Below are 22,228 nucleotides of genomic sequence, written 5' to 3'. Positions count from 1 at the left end.
GTGAAAATCTCTCAAAAAAAAAAAAAAAAAATCACACCAGGTGCCTGTGTGTGTGTGTGTTTGTGCCCAAAATCCCAGAAAGAGAATGTAGGAGAAGAGAGTATAGCATGTCATCCCTTTTGGGGGGTGATTTCTCACTTTCCCTCTTTCTCTGTCTCTCTTCAGTTAGAACACAGACCCTCTGGCAAGAACTTAAAAAGAAAAAAAAAGTAATTTTGTCATTATAATAAACAATAAAGTAAACATGGAAAGATTAATAATATGTGTGTAAAAAGACAAAAATTTAACAATTTAATTTAAAGATCTTAACTGGCTTTACTTGTGATTCTAGAAGCAAACAACCCTTTACTATAAAACAGAGTGTTGCAGGCTAGTAGGAGGTATGGTGGTTAAGGCACTAGACTCCCGCATGGCCGGCTGCGGTTCGAGTCCCAGACTTGGTGACTTGCTTTGTCACTTTCCTTCTCTCTCTCTGGTGAATGCATGTGCCCTGAAGCAAATTGGAAAATAATAATAAATACAGTTAAATAAATAATTTTTTTCCAAAGAGGCATTTTATAAATGTGTGTATTACATCCCTAGAAAAAGAATCCCAGGATTTTCCCTCCTATATGTTTCCATCTTGCTTCTTCATGGTCCATGATGCCAGCTGAGGGGGTCAGTGCAATGAAACCAAACTGACGTGATGCGAGCAGACTATTCTGTCATGTCTCTAGATCTTTGAGTTGCACATCAAATTTGGACTGATCACTCCACACTTGTTTAACCTGCCAGTGAGGTTCACAATTTTTCCAGCTCTGTGGTCATCAATGATTTCAAATTCGCCCAAGTAACCATGCTTCATCATCACAGTTAGAAACTGGACAATGACTTTGGAGCACGGCCCAATAAGTACCTGGCGTGTGCCTCTCTTTTCAGCATTGTTGATGCTCTCGGGGGCATCAGCCAGGACATTCATGCACACCATTATGGCGGCACAGAGAGATGGCAGAAAGAGGACGGGAAGGTTGAGCACACGGAATTATGGGCAATAAATAATTCTCAAAAAAAACAAAACAAAACAAAACAGTGTGTTAGATTGGTTTAATAGACAGAAAGGCTGGTCCGTCAGGTGATGTGGTTAAGGGTGCTGGAATTCCTCGTGGCCGACCATGGATCGAGCCCTAGACCTAGCAGCTTGCTTTCTCACTTTCTCTCTCTTTCTCTCTCTCTCTCTCTCTGTCCCTCTCTGGTCAAATTAAAAAAGTAACAGTAATACATAAAATTAAATAATTCCTTTTTAAAAATCAGGTTACTTTTTTGTAAGGATTAAAGCAGATGGAACTGCCCTGGTTGGAAATTTTGGCTATTATTCTTTCTCCTGATCTCTCAGAATTGGCACAGTAGCCTGTGCTGCTAACACACTGCTCTATGTATCGGAGGTCCAGGTTCCATTCCCAGGTCAACCTGAAGGCTGGTCACAATAGTGTGTGGCTATAATCCCAGCAACTCAAGGAGACTGAGTTGAGGAGAGCTTGAGGTTGGACTGCGCATCAGAATGAGACCCCATGTAAAAATGAACCAGAGGTGGTGGTGTCGGTATGCAACTGTATTCAGCTCTGAGGCCAAAGCAGGAAGATCTCCGTATGGTGAGACCCTGTCTAAAAACCAACAAACAAAGGCCTTCTAGGCAGTGCTGTGGTTGGGGCAGTTGGATCTCATGTGACCGACTAACTGGTTTGTGCTCTGGACCCGGCTGGGCCCTGTGTGTACATGTTCAGGGTGCCAAGAGAATGAAGAAGGGACTGCAGTTTGGCCATCCTCCCTAGGAAATGACTTCTCACCTTCCCTCTCTGTCTCTCTGTGCCAGTGCATGTGCCCTAAAGCAAACTAAAAAACAAACAAAACCCACTTAATTTCTTTTCGATGACGTGGACCTTTAGTGAGAGTGACTCCATTTCAGGTGTTCTTTTTTAGTTTTTGTTATAGGGTGTGTGTGCTCCCCAGAGAAAGAGAGAAAGAGAATTGACTCCCCAGAGAGGTGGCCATGCTGCAATCTCTTCTTCTCCAGTTGCCTCTCAGAATTTTGGGCCCACACGCACATGCGCCCAGCGTGATTCTCAGGCTACAGATCTAGGACTCGGACTGCGAAGCTGGCCATGTGGGTTCCAGCACCTTACCTCCAGGCTACTGCTGGCCCTCCATTTCAGTTTTTTCTCTGGTCTGTTGGAGCCCAGTGCAAGAGTTTAGTTTGAAACAATAGCCTCCTTTAATTAAAAAAAAAATTATTTATTTAATTCCATTTGTTATTATTATTTTTTAAATTTGAAGAGAGAGACATAAAGAGAGAGGAAGGGAAAGCAAGAAAGTAAGCCGCCAGGTTCGGGACTTGAATCACGGTCGACCACGTGGGAATTCAGTGCCTTTAACCATAACTCCACATGCTGTCCCCACCTCCTATAATTTTTATTTAATACATGTTAAAGTTGGGTTTGTGTAAAATTGTTGTATGACTACATTTTTCTGGAATGCTACTCAGAAATACTAACAATGGCTACTTTGGGGGTGAGGTGAGGTTGGAGAAGACTAGAACAGAGGCCTATATCATTTTTTTAATCACTAAATAACAGCCTATTGTAAATATGGATATCATGAATGTACCAATCCCCAATTATTAGACTTTTAGATTTAATTCTCATTTCTGTTAGAATTTTTAAAAGAATTATTAATTAATCAATTAATTTATTATTGTTATTCAATTTGACCACAGAGAGAGAGAGAGGAGAGAGGGAGAATGAGAAAGCAATTGACAGGTCTAGGACTCGAACCACAGTTGGTCATGTGGGAGTCCAGTACTTCAACCACCATGCCAGTTGCCAGACCCTGTGTTAAAGACTTTTATAATTCTTATTTTTTTTCTCACGAGCAAGAGAGACAGCACCCCAACAGGGTCCTGACCCCATGACCCACCCCCAGCTTCAGCCAACCCTGGATCAGGGGCACCTGTGTACCCGGCATCCCAGGAAGGTCTCTGGACACAAACCTGGACTCTTCCCATGTGGGCCAGCATCATAGAGCATCCTGTTTACCACGGTACCACTATCCACCCCTGTTTTCACAAATCTTATGTAAAAACCTAAGCAGGGATCTAAAATGGGACACCGGGTGTTTGAGGTTTTTAAGTCTGACTCTGCAGTCCAAGATCCATTGGTGGTTAATCATTAGCAAGTGTGAATAATCCCAGTGACACTCTAGGAGCTAATTATTCATCAGTTTTTACCTCTCCAAAAAAAAAAAAAAAGTAAGAACAAATGTTGTCAAACCATTTACTAAATAGTTTTGGATTGGAGTGACTCAATCTGCAAAATGAAACATTAATCCTGATGTAGGTAATTTTTATAGAAGAGTTGGCTAAGCATTTATAACATGTAAAAATAGCACAAGATGTTTTTACACAAAAATGAATTAATAAGTGCTGTCAATGTATAGATAGAATCGGCCTATCCCTTTAAAGGCATGGAACATTTAAGTAAAGCCTTTCTGGTCTAGTGGGTATTTGTAAATGAGAACAATCTGTTATCTCCCAAAGTGTTCATCAGGCCACCACGGAATGTCATGCAAAAACCAAAACAGCTCTTCCATATTACCTTAAAAGGGAGGGAAACTTATTCACTTCCAAGATACTTGGATAAACTTTATTTTTAAAACTTAGATATATTTCATTTTATTTTATTTTTATAACTCATTTTGGAAGCTCTCCTTAGCAACCTATTTACAGAGTAAGTCAGAAGGTCTTCTCTTCAGGAGTAAAATAAATATCTAAATTAGATCATGTTTTTAGCTTTTCCTCCCTGTGATTAGCAACAATTCATATGTGTCTATAAGTCCTAAATATTTTTTTAGTATTATTTTATTTAACTTTATTCATTTTATTTATTTAAATTTGACAAGAGAGGGACAGAGCCAGAGAGAACGAGAGAGAGAGAGAAAGTGAGAAGGCAAGTCTCCAGGTCCAGGACTCGAACCGTGGACAGCCATGTGGGAGTCCAGTGCCCTTTACGACCACACTACCTGCCAGCTCCAGTCTTAAATAATTTATTTTAAAAATATTTTTGTCATAGAGTGCATGTGCTAGCAGGAGAGACAGAGAGAGACAGTGAGAAAGTGAAAAACCATCCCCTCCCAGGGGGATAGCCATGCTACAATCCCTTCTTCTCCATTCTCCTCTTGGGATTCGAGGCATGCATGCACATGTGCCTGGTGTGATTTTCAAGACATCAGATCTAGGACTGAAACCATGGCTGGCCATGTGGGAGTCTAGTACTTCAACCACGACACCACCTGCTGGCTTCAAATAAAATTTATTTTAAAAACTAACTTAAAGGGGGGCTGACAGATGGCATGGTAGTTAAGGGGGCTGAATTCCCACATAGCCAACCATGGTTTGAGTCCTGGACCTGGCGGCTTGCTTTCTCAATTTCCCTCTCTCTCACTCAGTCCCTCTCTGGTCAAATTAAAATAAATGAATAAATAAAGTTAAACAGTGCAATCTTTTTTTTTTTTTTTGTAGAGGTTTTTGCTATAGGGCACGTGCGCTCACCAGACAGACAGAGAGAGACAGAGAGACAGAAAGCGAGAAATCACCCCCCAGGGGGGATGGCCATGCCACAATCCCTTCTCCTCCATTCTCCTCTTGGGATCTTGGGCACACATCCACATGCGCCCGGTGTGAGTTTAAGCCACCAGGTCCGGGACTCGAACTGCAGTCGGCTACATGGGAGTCCAGTGACATAGCCATTACGCTAACTGCTGGTCCCAATAAACAGTACAATCTTTAAATAAATAAATAAATAACTTAAAGGGGCCAAATGGTCGCACAGTGCTAAAATGCAACCCTGCAAAACAGACCCAAATGGAAAGATTTCCAGTTCAAGTACAGAGACCTACCTAAGTATGCCGAGCAAGAGATTACCCGTGTTCCAGAGCTACAGGAAGGTTGGTGGTGGTGATGGTGGGGGGTAGATCATGGTGTTAAGACCCTATTGATCATGCTATGTTTCTCTTTCTTTTTTAATGTTTATTATTTTTACATTATTTTCTTTATCTTTATTTATTTATTTATTTATTTATTTATTTTAATTTGACCAGAGAAGGGCAGAGTGAGAGAAAGTGAAAAAGCAAGTTGCCAATCTGGGACTAGAACCACGGTCAGCCCTGTTGGAGTCTAACGCTCTTAACCATCATGCCACCCGCTGGCCCCAACTTTTTAATTTTTTTTTTAATTTTTGGGACCAGCAGTTAGCATAATGGCTATGTCGCTAGACTCCCACATAGTCAACTGTGGTTTGCGTCCTGGCGTGGCCATCCCCCCTGGGGGGGATGATTTCTTGCTTTTGTCTCTCTGTCTCTCTCTGTCTGTCTGGCGAGTGCACGTGCCCTATAGCAAAACAAAAACAAACAAAACAAAAAACCAAAAAACCTCTCCAAAAAATTTTTTTTTAATTTTTAATTTTGCTAAAGAGTATGTGTGCTCACTGAAGAGAGGCAGAAATAGAGAGGGAAAGTGAGAAAGCACCCTCCACTGGAGATGGTCATACTGCAAACCTTTATCTATTCCTTTTTTCAGGATTTTGAGAATGCACTCACGTATGCCCAGCGTGTTCTTCAAGATGCTGAACTTGGGACTTGAACCACACAGTTGGCCATGTGGGGTCTGGACACCTAACCACAATGCCACAGACTGTTCCTCTCTATCTCTTCTTTCTCTTTCATCTCTCTCATTCATGGGGAAAAAAAAACCCAAAACTTAAAAAACAAAAAATTTCTAAAATACCCAGGTGACCTCAGAAACAAAGACTTTGTCATGCCCAGACTGTTTTGCTTTTTTGTATCTTATTATGGAAATTTTAAACATAGCCAATAGCGAGGTGATCCTAGCATAATGAATCTCCGCACACCTGTTATGCAGCTTCAACAATTGTCAGCCCACTGCCACTCGTTTCCTCTAGCCCTCATATACTTCCTTCTCGCCTATATTATTTTGAACCACATCCCAGACGCCATTATTATTTCTGGATAGGCCTAACCAGTAACTTACTCCCTGGCCAAAATGACTTACTAATGGGGCGAAGTAGTCCTGGAGTAACGCTCTATTGTCTTTTTCTTTCTAGTTATTTCTGCTCCTATGGTTAAACATTTTCTTCTTGCCAGAGAGAACAATTACATTTATTTTTAGGTGGCATTTTAATACTTTTAGTTCTGCCAGCCTATTTTAGACTAAAAACAGAGGTAAAAATTCTCTTTCGGACAGTACAACTCTTTAATACAATCATCCCTCAGAATCTGTTTTTTAGTGTCAGAGGGTGCATGCATGATTATCACAGAGAAAAAACACTCAACGAAGAGCTTGGTGAAGTTACAATCCTTTTTCTCGTCTGTCAGGACCCTGGGCATGCACTTGCAATTTTGTGTTTTTCAGACTGACAGTGAGGCAGAAGAAAGCTAGCAAATGGAAGAAAAGGGGGCTGGAGTGTCTGCCTAGGTGGCTAGATAGAAAAACCAATCGGCAAAATTCCCCGCCCAAGGTAATGTAGGCAGGAGATTAGTGGGGAATGTCTAGCTGATTAAGCCACAATTAGTACAGCCAATGAGATAACTCAGGCAGTCACATTTGACATAGCCAATGAGAAATCGGTGGACAGCTGATAGAGCCAATGAGATGAGAACAATCAGTGAGCCTAGCCAATGATCTACACCACCTAGATGAAACAGTTAGAAACCTCACTGAAAGCAAGTGCTGGGGTCTTTTGAGCCACTCTTTCTCTGTCTGCTCAGGCCTACTCCTACCTCTCAGGAGTGTACCTTTACTTCTACTTAATAAACTTCCCTCCTTCTTTCACTATTGGCATGTTTTGTTCCATTTTTTGAAACTCCAAGAGCCTGGATATCATCACAGAAGCTATCTGCAACAACAGGACCAGGACTCCAACGGAACCAGCTTCCTCTGCTTGGTGCCTAACCTCTGCCCTACAGGCTGGCCTCCTGTTTGGTTTTAAAAAGTAAACCAGGCACGCTGGCTCTGTGGTCTGGTGTCTAAGGCTGCTGGATTTCACATGGCCAACAGCATGGTTTGAATCCAGACCGGGTAGTTTGATAAAACATGTCAGGTGCGTATGAGTGCCCTTAATGCTGAAAAGGGAGAGAAGGGATTGTAGTGTGACCGTCATGAATGGAGGGTGCTTTCTTTTCTTTTTCTGTTTTTCTCTGGCAAGTACACATGCTCTTTAGCCAAAAAAAAAAAAAAAAGAAAAGAAAAAGAAAAAAAGTAAAAGTAAACCTAACAACTTTTAAATATGGGATCTAGATTTCTAGTTAGGGTCTCTTGGCCTTTGTAGGTTAGGGAAGAATGGCTTCCATCCACCCTTCTAAGTTCTTTGGCTATAAATTAAATTGACATAAAACAGACGAACAGGAGAAAAACCACATGTAATTAAGTATGCACACAAAGGAGTCCCTAAAGATGAGAATGGAAGAAAGGTGAGAAGGTTGAAGGTCTGTAGACTCCTGAGCTACAGAAAGGAAGAGGGGATGGGCTTCTGTGGCTAGCTGACACAAGTTTTGGGAGGCTATTGGAAGTGCATGGTGAATAAAGGCTGTCTTGTTATGCAGATAAAACGTCTCTCCGGTAATAAAAGTTGTCCCAGACCAGCCACAGAAGAATAGGTGATTATCTGGGTGTGGCATCAACCTCCTGTCTCTTCTGTGCTGATCCAGTTAATGTTCTCTGGTTGATGAGATTCCTGGGGAGGGGATTCATAATAGCTGATTTCCTACTGGGGATCGGGCAGATAAGGGGGGCTTAGAGAAAGCCCTTCTCTGCACCTGCTGTTCTCCAAGTACGCCCAGGTCAAAGCAATCACCTATCAAAGTGTCATATTTCGGGGCGGCATTTCCTGGATTTCTTTCCTTTCAACTAATTAAATGATAGCTTTTTCCACCAGCTTCTTTGTGGGAAAGTACACAACAAAACCTACACAAACATCTGTTTCATTGTCATTCATCAATTCATCACTTAGTGTTTGATTACAAAGTACGTTTTCCAAATGCTTAATGATATTAGTACTGTAGTATTTTTCCTCTGTCATCATTTTGTAGGTCTTCAGAGCATTTCTTTCTTCATGTCCTATTTTATTTTTTAGAGATTTTTGCTATAGGGTGCATGCACTCACCAGAAAAGCAAAGAAAGACAAAGAGACAGAGAGTGAGTAATTACCCCACAATGGAGATGGTCACGCCACAATCCCTTCTCCTCCATTCTCTTCTCAGGATTTAGGAAAAAAAAAAAAAAAGAAAAGAAAAAGAAAAAAAGTAAAAGTAAACCTAACAACTTTTAAATATGGGATCTAGATTTCTAGTTAGGGTCTCTTGGCCTTTGTAGGTTAGGGAAGAATGGCTTCCATCCACCCTTCTAAGTTCTTTGGCTATAAATTAAATTGACATAAAACAGACGAACAGGAGAAAAACCACATGTAATTAAGTATGCACACAAAGGAGTCCCTAAAGATGAGAATGGAAGAAAGGTGAGAAGGTTGAAGGTCTGTAGACTCCTGAGCTACAGAAAGGAAGAGGGGATGGGCTTCTGTGGCTAGCTGACACAAGTTTTGGGAGGCTATTGGAAGTGCATGGTGAATAAAGGCTGTCTTGTTATGCAGATAAAACGTCTCTCCGGTAATAAAAGTTGTCCCAGAGCAGCCACAGAAGAATAGGTGATTATCTGGGTGTGGCATCAACCTCCTGTCTCTTCTGTGCTGATCCAGTTAATGTTCTCTGGTTGATGAGATTCCTGGGGAGGGGATTCATAATAGCTGATTTCCTACTGGGGATCGGGCAGATAAGGGGGGCTTAGAGAAAGCCCTTCTCTGCACCTGCTGTTCTCCAAGTACGCCCAGGTCAAAGCAATCACCTATCAAAGTGTCATATTTCGGGGCGGCATTTCCTGGATTTCTTTCCTTTCAACTAATTAAATGATAGCTTTTTCCACCAGCTTCTTTGTGGGAAAGTACACAACAAAACCTACACAAACATCTGTTTCATTGTCATTCATCAATTCATCACTTAGTGTTTGATTACAAAGTACGTTTTCCAAATGCTTAATGATATTAGTACTGTAGTATTTTTCCTCTGTCATCATTTTGTAGGTCTTCAGAGCATTTCTTTCTTCATGTCCTATTTTATTTTTTAGAGATTTTTGCTATAGGGTGCATGCACTCACCAGAAAAGCAAAGAAAGACAAAGAGACAGAGAGTGAGTAATTACCCCACAATGGAGATGGTCACGCCACAATCCCTTCTCCTCCATTCTCTTCTCAGGATTTAGGCAGGCATGCACACATACCTGATGTGAGTTTCAAGCTCTGTGTCTGGGACTTGAACTGTGGTTGCCATATGAGAGTCAAGTGCCTTAACCACTACACTATTTGCTGGCTCCCTCTGTACCATTTCTTGAGCTACTCCCCAGCCCCTTAGTCTGAAATCCAAGCCCTTCTGGATAGCTCTGACATTTGAATCACAAAATAACTTCTATGTGTTTCTTGCAATGTTTAGGAGTAAGTTTTCTCTAACGTGGCTTGAACATAGGCTTTTTCTTTTCATTACACTCTTCATCATCTGTTTTTGTGAAAAATAGATCTCTTCTTATTTCAAAAATGGTAATCAAACCACTTTAGCAGGGAAAGCAAAATAAACTTTAGTTCAGGAAAAAAGAGATAAAATTTATTTGGTTGAACTTCAACGTATGTAAATAAGATTTAACTAAGCCCGAGGCAGAAGGACCACAACATAATAAGACCCTGTTTAAGGGGGGAAATTTTTAAACTGATTTACTGTTAGGGGAAACTTATTTGGCAACAGGTGGCCTAAATGAAAATACAAAATCAGAAGTTTGGGACCAGCAGTTAGCGTAATGGCTATGTCACTGGACTCCATGTAGCCGACTGAGGTTCTAGTCCTGGACCCAGTGGCTCAAACTCATGCCAGGCATGTGTGCCTGCGTGCCCAAGATCCCAAGAGAACGGAGAAGGGATAACGGTGTGGTCATCCCCCTTGGGGAGGGGAGTGATTTCTCACTTTCTGTCTCTCTGTCTCTCTCTGTCTTTCTGCCGAGCACACGTGCCCTATGGCAAAAAAAAAAAAAAAAAAAAAGTTTAATATATTGGAATGGGAAGTTTACACTCATCCTTTACTGATTATCTGTAAGATAAGAATGTGTGTCTCCATACACACCTACACACCCAGAGAGTCTTCCCAGCTATCACATATTCTTGAGAAATAAAGTTTAGAACACTTACAAAAAGAAGTTACACCATGTGATTTATTATTTTTAGATAGATTTTTTGCAATAGGTTGCATATGCTGGCCAGAGAGACAGAGAGAAACAGAGAGACAAAAAGTGAGAAATCACCCCTCCGTCCCCCGCCCCCCCCACTCCGAGGGATGGCCTCACTGCAATCTCTCTCCTCCATTCTCCTTTCAAGATTTTGGGTACACACACACACATGTGCCTAGAGTCAGTTTAAAGCCTCCAGGTCTGGGATTCAAACCATGTTTGGCCATGTGGTAGTCCATTGCCTTACCCACTACACCACCTACTGGCCCTGCACTCTTTCTTTCAGGTTAATGAAATCGAGGGTTTATCTTATATGTTTATTTATGTATTTATTTTTAAAGAATTGTTTCGTTTTGTTCATATTGCTATTTTTAAGTTTGCTATAGGGCACGTGTGCTCACCAGAGAAAGAGACAGAGAGTGAGAGAGAGAAATGTAAAATGAGAAAAGCAAGCCACCATGTCCAGGATCTGCTGGCCGAGGGTGAGTCCAGCATCTTAACCACCATACCACTTGCTGGCCCCAGATTTATTTTATGTAACCTGAGGGATCCTAGCTTTGCACTGTAAACTACATCTACTCCAGACATTATCTGAGTATCTATAAAAACAAAACAAAAATATAGTTGTGCACATCTCTTCCAGTTTGACCGGTTGTCACACTCAGTGTAAATTATACCTATGCTGAGTTTTGGCCTAGGCCTCCTCAGTCTTCAGATTTTTTTGTAATGAGTTTGTACTCTCTTGCTTTATCATAAAAAGGAATATTTGTTTTTTAAGCTAAGAAAATTTGCCAAAATAGTGTTGTTATTTGCTCGACAAGTATTCTTGAATACTCTCTATATGTAAAGAGAGGATTAAACTGACTGGTGTGAAAATAAAGTGTTCAAAGGAGAAAAAATGAGTTGTTGGGAGGTCTTTAAAAACCAAAAGTGGGTGGGAACCAGCAGTTAGCGTAATGGCTATGTCACTGGACTCCCACGTAGTCGACCAAGGTTCGCGTCCCGGACCCGGTGGCTTAAAACTCACGCGGGGCGCGTGTGCGTGCGTGCCCAAGATCCCAAGAGGAGAATGGAGGAGAAGGGATTGTGGCGTGACCATCCCCCCGGGAGGTGATTTCTCGCTTTCTATCGCTCTGTCTCTCTCCGTCTGTCTGGCGAGCGCACGCGCCCTATAGTAAAAACCTCTCCCCCACCCCCACCCCCCACAAAAACCCCGAAGGTGAGGCCAGTAGATGGCGTGAAGTCTGGGGCACTGGATCCCACATGGCCAACTGCACAGTTTGACTCCTGGACCAGTGGCTTGAAAATCACACCGGGCACATACGTGCAAATGCCCGAAGTCTCAAAGGAGACTGTAGGAGAAGGAATTTCTCTGAAGGGTGATTTTTCACCTTCCCTCTCCTTCTTTTTCTCTGACTAGTGCACATGCCCTATGGCAAAACTGAAAAACAAAAGAAAAAAAACTAAAGGAAACAGAATTATGAGGGTTTAGAGAGGAGAGTTTTTTTGTTTGTTTGTTTGTTTTAAGTTTTTAAGTATTTCTTTTTCCCATGATGAGGAGAGATGGAGAAAGAGAGAGAGAGAGAGGCATCCCTCATGGGGTCTCAACAACACAGTCCACTCTCAGCCTCAGCCAGCTCCAGATCATGGATATATCTATGCCCAGAGGACGCTTGGAAGTCTCTGGACTTGAACCAGGAAATGTCCAACGTGAGATTGCCTCCGTTGTGCTTTATCACTGTGCTCCTGAGGCTTTCTGTTCACAGTGGGTGAGAGAGCAATCCACCACTGCACATCCAAAGTCTTGATAACGGGTTCACTATGTCACCAGAAAGCCTCAAAAGGTAAATGATGATCCTAGAGTGAGATGAGATTTAGGTCTTATTCTGTAGGAAATGATGATCTGGCCGCTCTCGAGGATGGTGAAGTTTGCGTTTTTCCTCAGAATCAGTTACAGGCAGTCTGGTTGACAGAGTTTTAAAACATTTAAAGCCCTGACATTTTCTTATGTCTATGAAAAGTGAAAAAGAATTTTTCACTTGGTACTTGAAATTTCTAAGAACTCAGATAAGGTTGGTGGTGCCTTGGTATTTGCTGCCATATATGCAATTACTACGGACACTTAAAGTGCAGAAGACACGTTACCGCTGCTTGCGCTATAAAAAAGCAATGAGTCATCTTCATGAGAAAGTGAACTCACTTTAGGCCAGCCTCATTTCAGAATGTAGACTGCATAAGTCAGCAGTTTTACTCTGCTTCGTTTTTTCCTGTTCACACCACAGAGGTCAAAGGGTATGAAAGGGAAGGGTTTGCAAAATCGTTGATTTCTCAGGGTCACCAAACCTCCCTGCGGAAATGTTACCCTTGAAATAAGGCTTCTGGCTAATTACTGTAGTGATTAAGATCACCTCTAGAGCCGCCTCATAAGTGTTATTTAAGTGAACTTTTTCTCATTTTAATTAGCAAGATGGTACAAGATCTCTGGTGTTGAAGGAGATTGCTCCTTAAATGTTTTCATCAAATGAAACTGCATTTATATTTTTAGATTTTTGCCATAGGCTATGTGCGCTTGCTGGAGAGCGACAGAGAGAGGGAAAACGGGAAATCACCCTCTGGGGGGGTTGGTCAGTCTTCTCTATTGTCCTCTTGGGATTTGGGGGGGTGCATGCATATGTGCCCAGCATGATTTTTAAGCAACCCGGTGTGGGACTCCAATTGCAGTTGGTCATGTGGGAGGTCCAGCACCTTAACCTTCACACCACCTGCTGGCCGCCATCCTTACTAATTTTATTTCAGTTGCATAGTATTCCACTGCTTGGATGTACCATTGCTTGATGACTGTCTTATGTTTGGGCATTTGAACTACAGTTATGAACAGTACTGCAATGGATAATTTCATTCCTATGCACTTTCATGTCACTGAAGTTTTATCTTCAGGACAACTTCCTAGAAGTGGGATTGCTGTGTCAAAAAATAAACATGTATGGTTTTGCTAGATACTGCCAAATTCTTGCTTTGTAAGGGGTTGTACCAATTTACATTTCTACTCACAATAAATGGGAGTTTCTTTTCCTCCACCGTTTTATTTACTACAACATACTGTAGAAGGTAGATATGAAATTCATCGTGTATTAGACCATGAGTTAACTACACAGGAACACCAGCCTCTTTTAAGAACTTTCTCCTTCATCATCAGTCTATGGATTGATTGAATTAAAAATGGACCCTAGCCAAAGCTCAGCCAGATTCCTGATCCTGGCAACTCTAAAATTAGGACTAAGGTCTCAGTCTGTCTCCATTAGGAAACTCAGAGTTGGATCCTGCTTAATTACATTTGGCCATATTCCAAAGTAGATGTAAGAATACAGGGGGAAACCAAACTCAGTTTCTCTTACTATGTTTGCACAGAACAGAACACTGCTGTAACCAAATGTCTGGTGGGGTTTTCCTCACACACCAAGCAAGCAATTAATTCTGCAGAGTATTCCCCAGTGGAAACCAGTTCAGTACCCTCCAATTCAGTTCAGTTCTGACAGTTTCTCCCCAGAGATAGTGTCAAATTCCAGAGGTTGCAAGCTCAGTCCTATGGGCTTACTCTCCACATCAGATGTCACCATACTTCTGAAGAACCGGCTATCAATCAAGGATCCCTTGTGTTGAATTAATTCTTTAGAGTGGCTCACAGAGCTGAAGGAAACATTTACTTTTTAAAACTGTTTTAGTGTGCTATAGGGCATGTTCTCTTGCTGGAGAAAAAGAGAGAGAGAAAAGGAGAAATCATCCCTGCGGGGTGCAGCTTTGCTGTAATTCCTTCTTCCTCATTCTCCTCTTGGGATTTTGGGCATGCACACCTGGAGTGATTTTCAAGTGGTTGGGTCTTGAACTATGTAGCCAGCCATGTGGGATTAGCTGCCTTAACTTCCATGCCACTTGCTGGCCCCACATTTAATATATATTTTTTAATAATTATTTTATTTAATTTTATTTATTTATTTATTTTAATTTGACCAGAAAGGAATAGAGAGAAAGTGAGAAAGCAAGCCTCCAGGTCTGGGACTTGAACCTCAGTCGGCCGTGTGGGAGTCCAGTTCCCTTAACCACTATGCCATCTGCCAGCCTCTAATTTTTTATTATAAAGGTAAAAGGTATTATAAAGAATCTAGATAAACAGTCAGCTGGAAGAAATGTATAGACAGGTGTTAAAAAGAGTGCAGAGCTTTCACGTTCTCTCTAGGCATGTAACCCTCTGGGAAACTATATGTTCAGCTATTCAGAAGCACCCAAAAGTCTGTACGTCTGGGGTTTTATAGCGGCTTCATTACATAGTCATGATTAATTAAATCAGTGTTCATTGCTGTTCAAGTTAACCTTTAGCTCTTCTCCCCTCCGAGAGTTTGGGGGACTGGGGCTGAAAGGTCTAACCTTCATTATGGAAACCACTCATCCTAAAAGTCCTCAGCCATCCACTAGTTAGCTAACAAAAAGAAACTTCTCAGGCCCTGCAGATAGCGTGGTGGTTAAGGTTCTGGAATCCCATATGGCCAACTTCATAGTACAAGTCCTGGACCTGGTGGCTTGAAAATCACGCCAGGCACATATGCATGCAATGCCCAAAATCCTGAGAGGAGAATGCAGGAGAAAGGATTGCAGCATGGCCATCCCTACCCCAGTCTAGGGTGGGGGTGTCTCTCTGTATGCACCCTATGACAAAAGCCTAAAAGAATGAAAAACAAAAAGAATGAAGCAGAAAGGAAAAGAAAAAGAAAGAGAAAAAAAGAAAGAGAGAAGGAAGGAAAGGAAGAAAGAAAGAGAAAGGAGAAAGAAAGAGAAAATAAAGAAAAAAGGAAAAGAAAAGAAAAGAAAAGAAAGAAAAGCAAAAAAACTACCACTTCAGAGATTCCAAGGATTTCAGGAGTGGTATGCCAGGAAACAAAATAAAGACCAAATATATATTTCACAATATCAATATCACAGTAGAGAAATCTGTTTTGCAGAAGCAGAGATAGGAATGACTTCAGTTACTTAAGACTCTTTGACTTCCTGTTTCAGATCCTGCAAGGCTCAGTTGAATTTTCAGCCCTTAGATCATTGCAGAGACTTGCTATGCATTATTATTACTAATATTATTAGTATTGATGATCAGTGCATTCTTCTTCTTTAATTGACAAAAAAATTGGGGGGGGGGGTTGCCATATAGCATGTGTGCTCACCAGAAAGTGACAGACACAGTAAGAAGGAAAGTGAGAAATCCCCCCCAGGACGATGCCTATTCAAGAATCCCTTCTCCTCCATTCTCCTCCCAGGATTTTGGGCATGCACACACGTGTGCCCAGCATGATTTTTAAGCCAACAAGTCTGGGACTCAAACAGCGATCAGTAATGTGGGAGTCTAGCACCTTAATTCTCATGCCACCTGCTGCGTCCTCCTCTTCTGCTCTTTTAACTTGCCAGAAGGCACATGTGCTCTTCAGAGGGAGACAGAGAGAGACAGAGAAAGTTGAGAAAGTACCTCTCCCATGGGGGATGGTCATACCACAATCCATATCTTCCACCTCTCTCCACTTTGGGGATTTTGGATTTGCTCACACACATGTCTGGCATGTTTTTCCACCTGCCAGGTCTGGGTCTCAAACTGTGCAGCTGGCCATGTGAAATCCAGCCACCTTAATCACTACATTGTGGGCTGGTCTGATGATGGATCATTTATAATAAAGAGAATAGTAATTAAGAAAAATAGCTGTAATACAATGAAATAAATATTTGATCCCAAAATTTCTTTCTTTTCTCTCTCTTTTTTTTTTTTTTTTTTTTGCTATAGGGCATGTATGCTCCCCAGAGAGACAGAGAGACACAAAGGGAGAAATTACCCCCCGGGTGGATGGCCACATTATAATTCCTTCTCCTCCAGTCTTCTCTCCAGCTTTGGGCACACATGTCCAGCTTGAGTTTTAAGCTGCTGGGTCCAGGACTTGAACCAGTTAACCATGTGGGAATCCAGCATCTTAACCACTATGCCACCTGCTGGCCCCATTCTAAACTTTCATTGATTTGGTTACAATTTGAGTTGTTGTAACGAAGACCCAAACAAACATGAAAGTATTTTATTTTTATTTTTAATTTTGCTAGAAGGCACATGCACTCGCCAGAGAGAAAGAGAGAACGAGAAAACACTCCCCAGTGGGCGTGATCACCAAGTAATCCCTTCTCCATCTCTTCATCCCGTGGGGATTTGCGGCATGCTGCGCATGTGCCCAGACGTGTTTTTCAAGCCAGCAGAGCTGGGACTCCAGCAGCTTGGTCATCCACGTGGGAGCCGGCTGCTTTCACCACCAGGCCACAGGATGAAACGTTTCACTTTCCTCCATGACACAGTCTGAACATAAGCACTCCCAGGCTAGTAGAACAGCTCTGCGGTGTTGGGGGCACAACCTCCTCTATTTTGTTCCTCTACCACAGAGGCTATTTCCTAATCTAAGATGGCAGCTTTAGCTTGTTTTCTCTCAACTTCTTGGCCAGCAGGAGAGGAAGGGACAAGAGGAGGCATGCCTATCTCTTTTAATGGGCCAAACATATATAACACATATAATTTCTCGTGTCCCATTTAAAGAACCAAGTCACATGGTCAAACCTAGCTGCTAGGGAGTGTCAAAAGGCCAAATTACAAATTTAGTTTAAAGGTCTTAATTGGCTTTTTGCAATTTTAGAATCGGACAACACCTCACTCTATAGAATAAAGTGTTCAGATGAGCTGCACAGAGGATGCTCTTCATTAACAGAAAAGCACTGAGCAAAGCAGGAACAGATTGGGGGCCAGCAGGTGTCAGGGTGGTGAAGGTGGCTGGATTCCACATGACCAACTGCACAGTTTGAGTCCCAGACCTGGTGGCTTGAGAAACATGCTGGGTGCATGTCAATGTGTGCTAGAAATCCTGAAATCCCCAAAGAAAGGAGAAATGGAGGAGAAGAGATTACAGCATAACTATCTCCCGTGGAGATGCGCTTTCTCTCTCTGGCAAGTGAACGTGCCTTCTGGCAAACTGAAAAAAAAAAAACCAGCAGGTGGCATAGTGGTTAAGGCACTGAACTCCCACATGGCTGACTGTAGTTCAAGACCTGGACTTGGTAGCTTGCTTTCTCACTTTCTCTGTCTCTGTCTCTGTATCTCACTGGTCAAATTAAAAATAAATAAATAATTAAATAATTAAATAAAATAATTCTTTAAAAAATAAAATTAAAAAGTAAATTAGTTATTTCAAAATTTCTTTTCTTATAAATGTTAGAGAGGGCTTCCTTATCAAGCTGGCTAACTCCAGTCTATCTGGATTTAGCAATTGTCTTTCTCCTGATTTCGCAAAGGTCAGCTAAAGGTCTTAGACACAGGTTGGTGGTATGGAACTTCAGCACGAGCAACTCCATTCTGGTTTGCTGGATCTCATGCAGGAGCTCTGTCCAAATCAATTGGTCTGCTCTAAATTTTCTTAAACAGAATTCTGAGAAATACAGTCTCTGCATGGATAGCCATGTGCTAGAGAATAGAAAGATAATACATCCAAAGAGGCAAGTAGCAATTTCTGTTGCAGTCTACTCCTGATTACCCAAATATTCAGACTCCCCATTCTTTCCACATCTAAAACACATTTTTCTCTTCTCGAAGTAAAGCCATGCAAATTTCCATCCAGCTACTCATACAATAAAAATATCCAGGGTCTCTGTCCTCTTCATCAGGGCTATCTGTGACTCTTTTTTTAAAAAAATATTATTTATTCATTTATTTTAACTTGACCAGAGAGAGACACACACAGAGAGAGGGGGAAGGTGAGAAAGAAAGCCACCAGGTCCAGGACTTGAACTGCGGTCGGCCATGCAGGAGTGTTCAGCGCCTTAACCACCATACTACCTGCTTGTCCTTTACCTGTGACTCTTGCATCCCCATGTAAAAATCTTTTGAAAGACTATCTAGATGCCCAACCTCCACCCATCAAAATGATACTGATGAATGAAGAATGAGTTAATAAAAACCCTCTTTTGAAAAGAGAAAGAAAGGGAAGAAAACCCCAATCACTGGACTACTGCAGTGATAAAATTCCTGATGAGCTGGGATTGCAAAGACTCCCCATCCCAGCTATTGCCAAGTACGTGGACCCTAATTCTGCCAGAGAATGTCCTTGTTCATTGTCTTCTGTGGCTTGCGGCTTGCCTCTAGAAGGTTCTATCAATTTTCTCCCATAGAAACATCTGAGTGGGGGGTCCAACAGATGGTGTAACAGTTATGTTGTTGGACTCCCACGTAGTTGACCACAGTTCAAGTCCTGCACCCAGTGGCTTAAAACTCACACAGGTCATGTGTGCATGTGTGCTCAAGATCCCGAGAGGAGAATAGAGGAGAAGGGATTGCGGCATGGCCATCTCCCCTGGAGGGTGATTTCTAGCTTTCTGTCTCTCTGTCTCTCCACCAAGCACACATGCCCTATAGCAAAAATCTCTCCCTAAAAAAAAGAAACATCTGTGTGATATTGAAAAAGTATGCTTTTATGAGGTCCAGTTTTAGGGACTGTAGGGGTTGCTTTAGGAGTTGAAGAGTTACTGATTCTTGGCCATGTGGGAGTCCAGCACCCTTAACTACCATGCCACCTGCCTGCAAGTTACTGATTCTTAAAGGTCAGACTTGTGTATTCTTAATTTATTTCTGGTATATTTCCCTCCATTCAATTTTTGGTCAAGAAACCACATCCATAGATATTGCCTGGAAAATGTTCCTTTTTAGTATTATCATTATTATTATTTTAATTTGCTACAGGGCACAAGCACTCACCAGAGAGAGAAAGAAAGTGAGAAAGCAAGATGTCAGGTCTGGAATTCAAACTATAGTTGGCCATGTGGGAGTCCAGCACCTTAACCACCACATCACCTGCTGGTCCCTAAAAACCCTTATTATTATTATTATTATGATTATTTTAGATGTTTGCCATAGGACACATGTGCTTACCAGAGAAAGACAGAGAGAGATAGATGGAGAGGGAAAGTGAGAAATCACTACTAAGCAGGGATGGCTACCACAATCCCTTCTCCTCCATTTTCCTCTTGGGATTTTGGGCTTGCATACACATGTACCCAGTGTGAGTTTCAAGCCACCAGGTCTAGGACTTGAACCACAGTCAGCCATGTAGAGTCTAGCATCTTAACTGCCACACCAGCTGCTGGCTCCTACAGTTTCATTTTGACATATCCAAATTACCAACACTAACATAGTGTTTTGGGGTCATTATTAAGTAAAAATAAAGGTTACTTAGAAGGGTGCCAAGGGGACAAGGATATCCCACTGGTGGGGGTTGGTCTGGGTGGGGTTGTATGGTGTAGGCTCAGAGATAGTGACTATGCTAGAAAAAGCCTGTTGAACATTACCAAGGCATTAATTGCTCCAGCAGCAAACTGCACCCTCAACCCCAGCAGGAAAGGTAGCAACCGAACAGGCATGGGCCTCTGAAGCCAGAAGAGGCCTGGCAATCCAAGCACTCCTTTATGTCAAAGGCTTTACAAGGATATAGTAAATCCCACCCTTTCTGACAGATCAAGGAAAAGGAGGACAAGACTAAACCTGAGAGACAGAGTATTTTATCTAAAGACATTTACTCAACCAGATAAAGATTTGCATTTGTTCCAGTAAGAAACTGAATGGACCACCGTTGACCCTGAAATAAGTCGTATAAATGAATGAAAAAAGGAGGCACTTGTCTTCATCTGCTGTTCAGTTGTGAATAGAAATATCTGAGCCTGGGTGATCTATAAAAGATAGAGGTTTATTTGATTCACAGTTTTGGTGGCTGGAAAGTCTAATGGTGTGGGGCAGGCATCAGGAAGACCTTACAACATGGCAGACAGAAGACAGGGGAGGGCAGACATGTGCAGAGAGAAAGCTGGGGCCAGTGGCCTTCCTTTTAAAATACCTGCTTTTGCAAGATCTAACCTTTTCTCATGAGAGCTAGCACTCACTCAGTCTTGTGAAATCCATTCTTGAGGAAGAGGCCTCCATGATCTAATTACTGCCCATTAGGCCTCACCTCTTTCAGGTCTCACCACCTCCCTACAATGTTACACTGGAAACCAAATCAACAAATGAAATCTTGGGGGGTAAATCGTCATTTAAAACACAGTAGCACAAATTCTAGCCTTCCTCTGCTTCCTGGGAGATAAAACGGGGCACATATGTTTATAAATAAATAGTCATAGGGAAAAATGAACTCCAAATTCTCTGAATATCCAGATTGTGGTACCTGTAATTTTACAATATTGCTGTATCTATGTCCTGTGTACTGTATAAACTGAAAAACTGGAAACCAGCAGATTGTGTAACGGTTATGTTGCTGGACTCCCACATAGTTGACCACGGTTCTAGTCCCAAACTCGTGGCTTAAAATTCACACTGGATGTGTGTGTGTGCATGCCCAAAATCCTGAGAGGAGACTGCAGAAGGGATTGAGGTGTGGCCATCCCCTAGGGGAGTGATTTCTCGCTTTCTGTCTCTCCTCTGTCTCTCTGCTGAGCACACACACACACACACACACACATACACACAAACCTCCTAAAAAACAAAACTTAAAAACTGCACTTGAGATTAAGTAGATGGGGGCGGGGAGGGCTCCCACATGTCCAATCACGGTTCAAGTACCAGACCTGGCCAGGCATGTGTGCATGTGTGCTCAAAATCCTGAGAAGAGAATAGAAGAGAAGGGATTGTGGTGTGGCCATCCCCTCTGGGGGGTGATTTCATACTTCCTTTCTGTCTCTCGGGTGAGCACATGTGCTCTAGAGCAAAAAAACAATCTCTCTTTAAAAAAAAGAAAAAAAAAGAAAAAAGATTAAGTAGATGGGACCAGCAGGTGGCATAATGGTTAATGCACCCACGTAGTCAACTGCAGTTTGAGTGCTGGACCCGGAGGCTTCAAATGTGCTGAGCACGTATTTGAGTGGAGGAGACAGGATTATGGCTATCTCCCCTTGGGGGTGATTTCTCGCTTTCTGTCTTCCTGTCTCTCCAGTGAGCATATGTGATATGTGTATTATAGCAAAAAAAAAAAAAAAACCTTTCTTAAAAAAAAAAAAGATTAAGCAGGTCTCTGGGAGCTAGAGGTGCACACATTCTGGATTTTAAGATACTTTTTACTGTCTTTAGCAAACTGAATTGCAGTATATATATAAAAAGTTTTTTGAGAAGTATTTTATTTAACTTTATTTATTTATTTTTAACTTGACCAGAGAAGGACAGAGTGAGAGAGAAAGAAAGAGAGGGAAAGTGGGAAAGCAATCCACCAGATCTGGGACTCGAACCATGGTTGGCCATGTGGGAGTCCAGCGTCCTTAACCATCATGCCACCTGCCAGCCCCACAGGTTTCATTCTTATATGAATTTTTTTGCCCTTATTTTTCCAGAGGTCACATGAGCTCACCAGTAAGAGACAGAAACAGAGAGAGAGAGAGAGAAAGGGAGAAATCATTCCCAAATAGAGTGCGGTCACACAGCAACCCCTTCTTCTCCATTTCTCTAGTCTGTTGAGATTTTGGGCACAAAAGCCTGATGTGTTTTCAAGCCACTAGGGCAGGGATTTGAATTGCAGTTGGCCAAGTTGGATCAGCTCCCTTAACTACTAGGCCCCAGAGCTGGCCTTCTTATATGGAATTTAGTATATACCAGGAGAAAAGAGACTTCAAAACAGAGAGAGAGAAAAAAAAAGCTACCTACACATGGTGTCAGTTGCTTATAACTTTTCTGGTCAATCTATAAAAATATGTCTAGGGCCAGCAGGTGGTGTGGTAGTTGAGGCACTGGACTCCCACATGGCTGATCATGATTAGAATCCTGGAACTGGGG

At 42.0% G+C, this 22,228-nt stretch overlaps 1 pseudogene; it reads right to left on the bottom strand.

Annotated features, from left to right (window-relative positions):
- Positions 1 to 578: 578 nt before the first annotated feature.
- Positions 579 to 976, bottom strand: LOC102472371 (40S ribosomal protein S15a pseudogene; annotated as a pseudogene).
- Between the last annotated feature and the right edge of the window lie 21,252 nt (positions 977 to 22,228).

This window comes from Tupaia chinensis, unplaced genomic scaffold (assembly GCF_000334495.1).
Source record: "Tupaia chinensis unplaced genomic scaffold, TupChi_1.0 Scaffold000180_1, whole genome shotgun sequence".
Lineage (NCBI taxonomy): Eukaryota > Metazoa > Chordata > Mammalia > Scandentia > Tupaiidae > Tupaia > Tupaia belangeri.
This window is presented reverse-complemented; position numbering and strand designations above follow the sequence as displayed.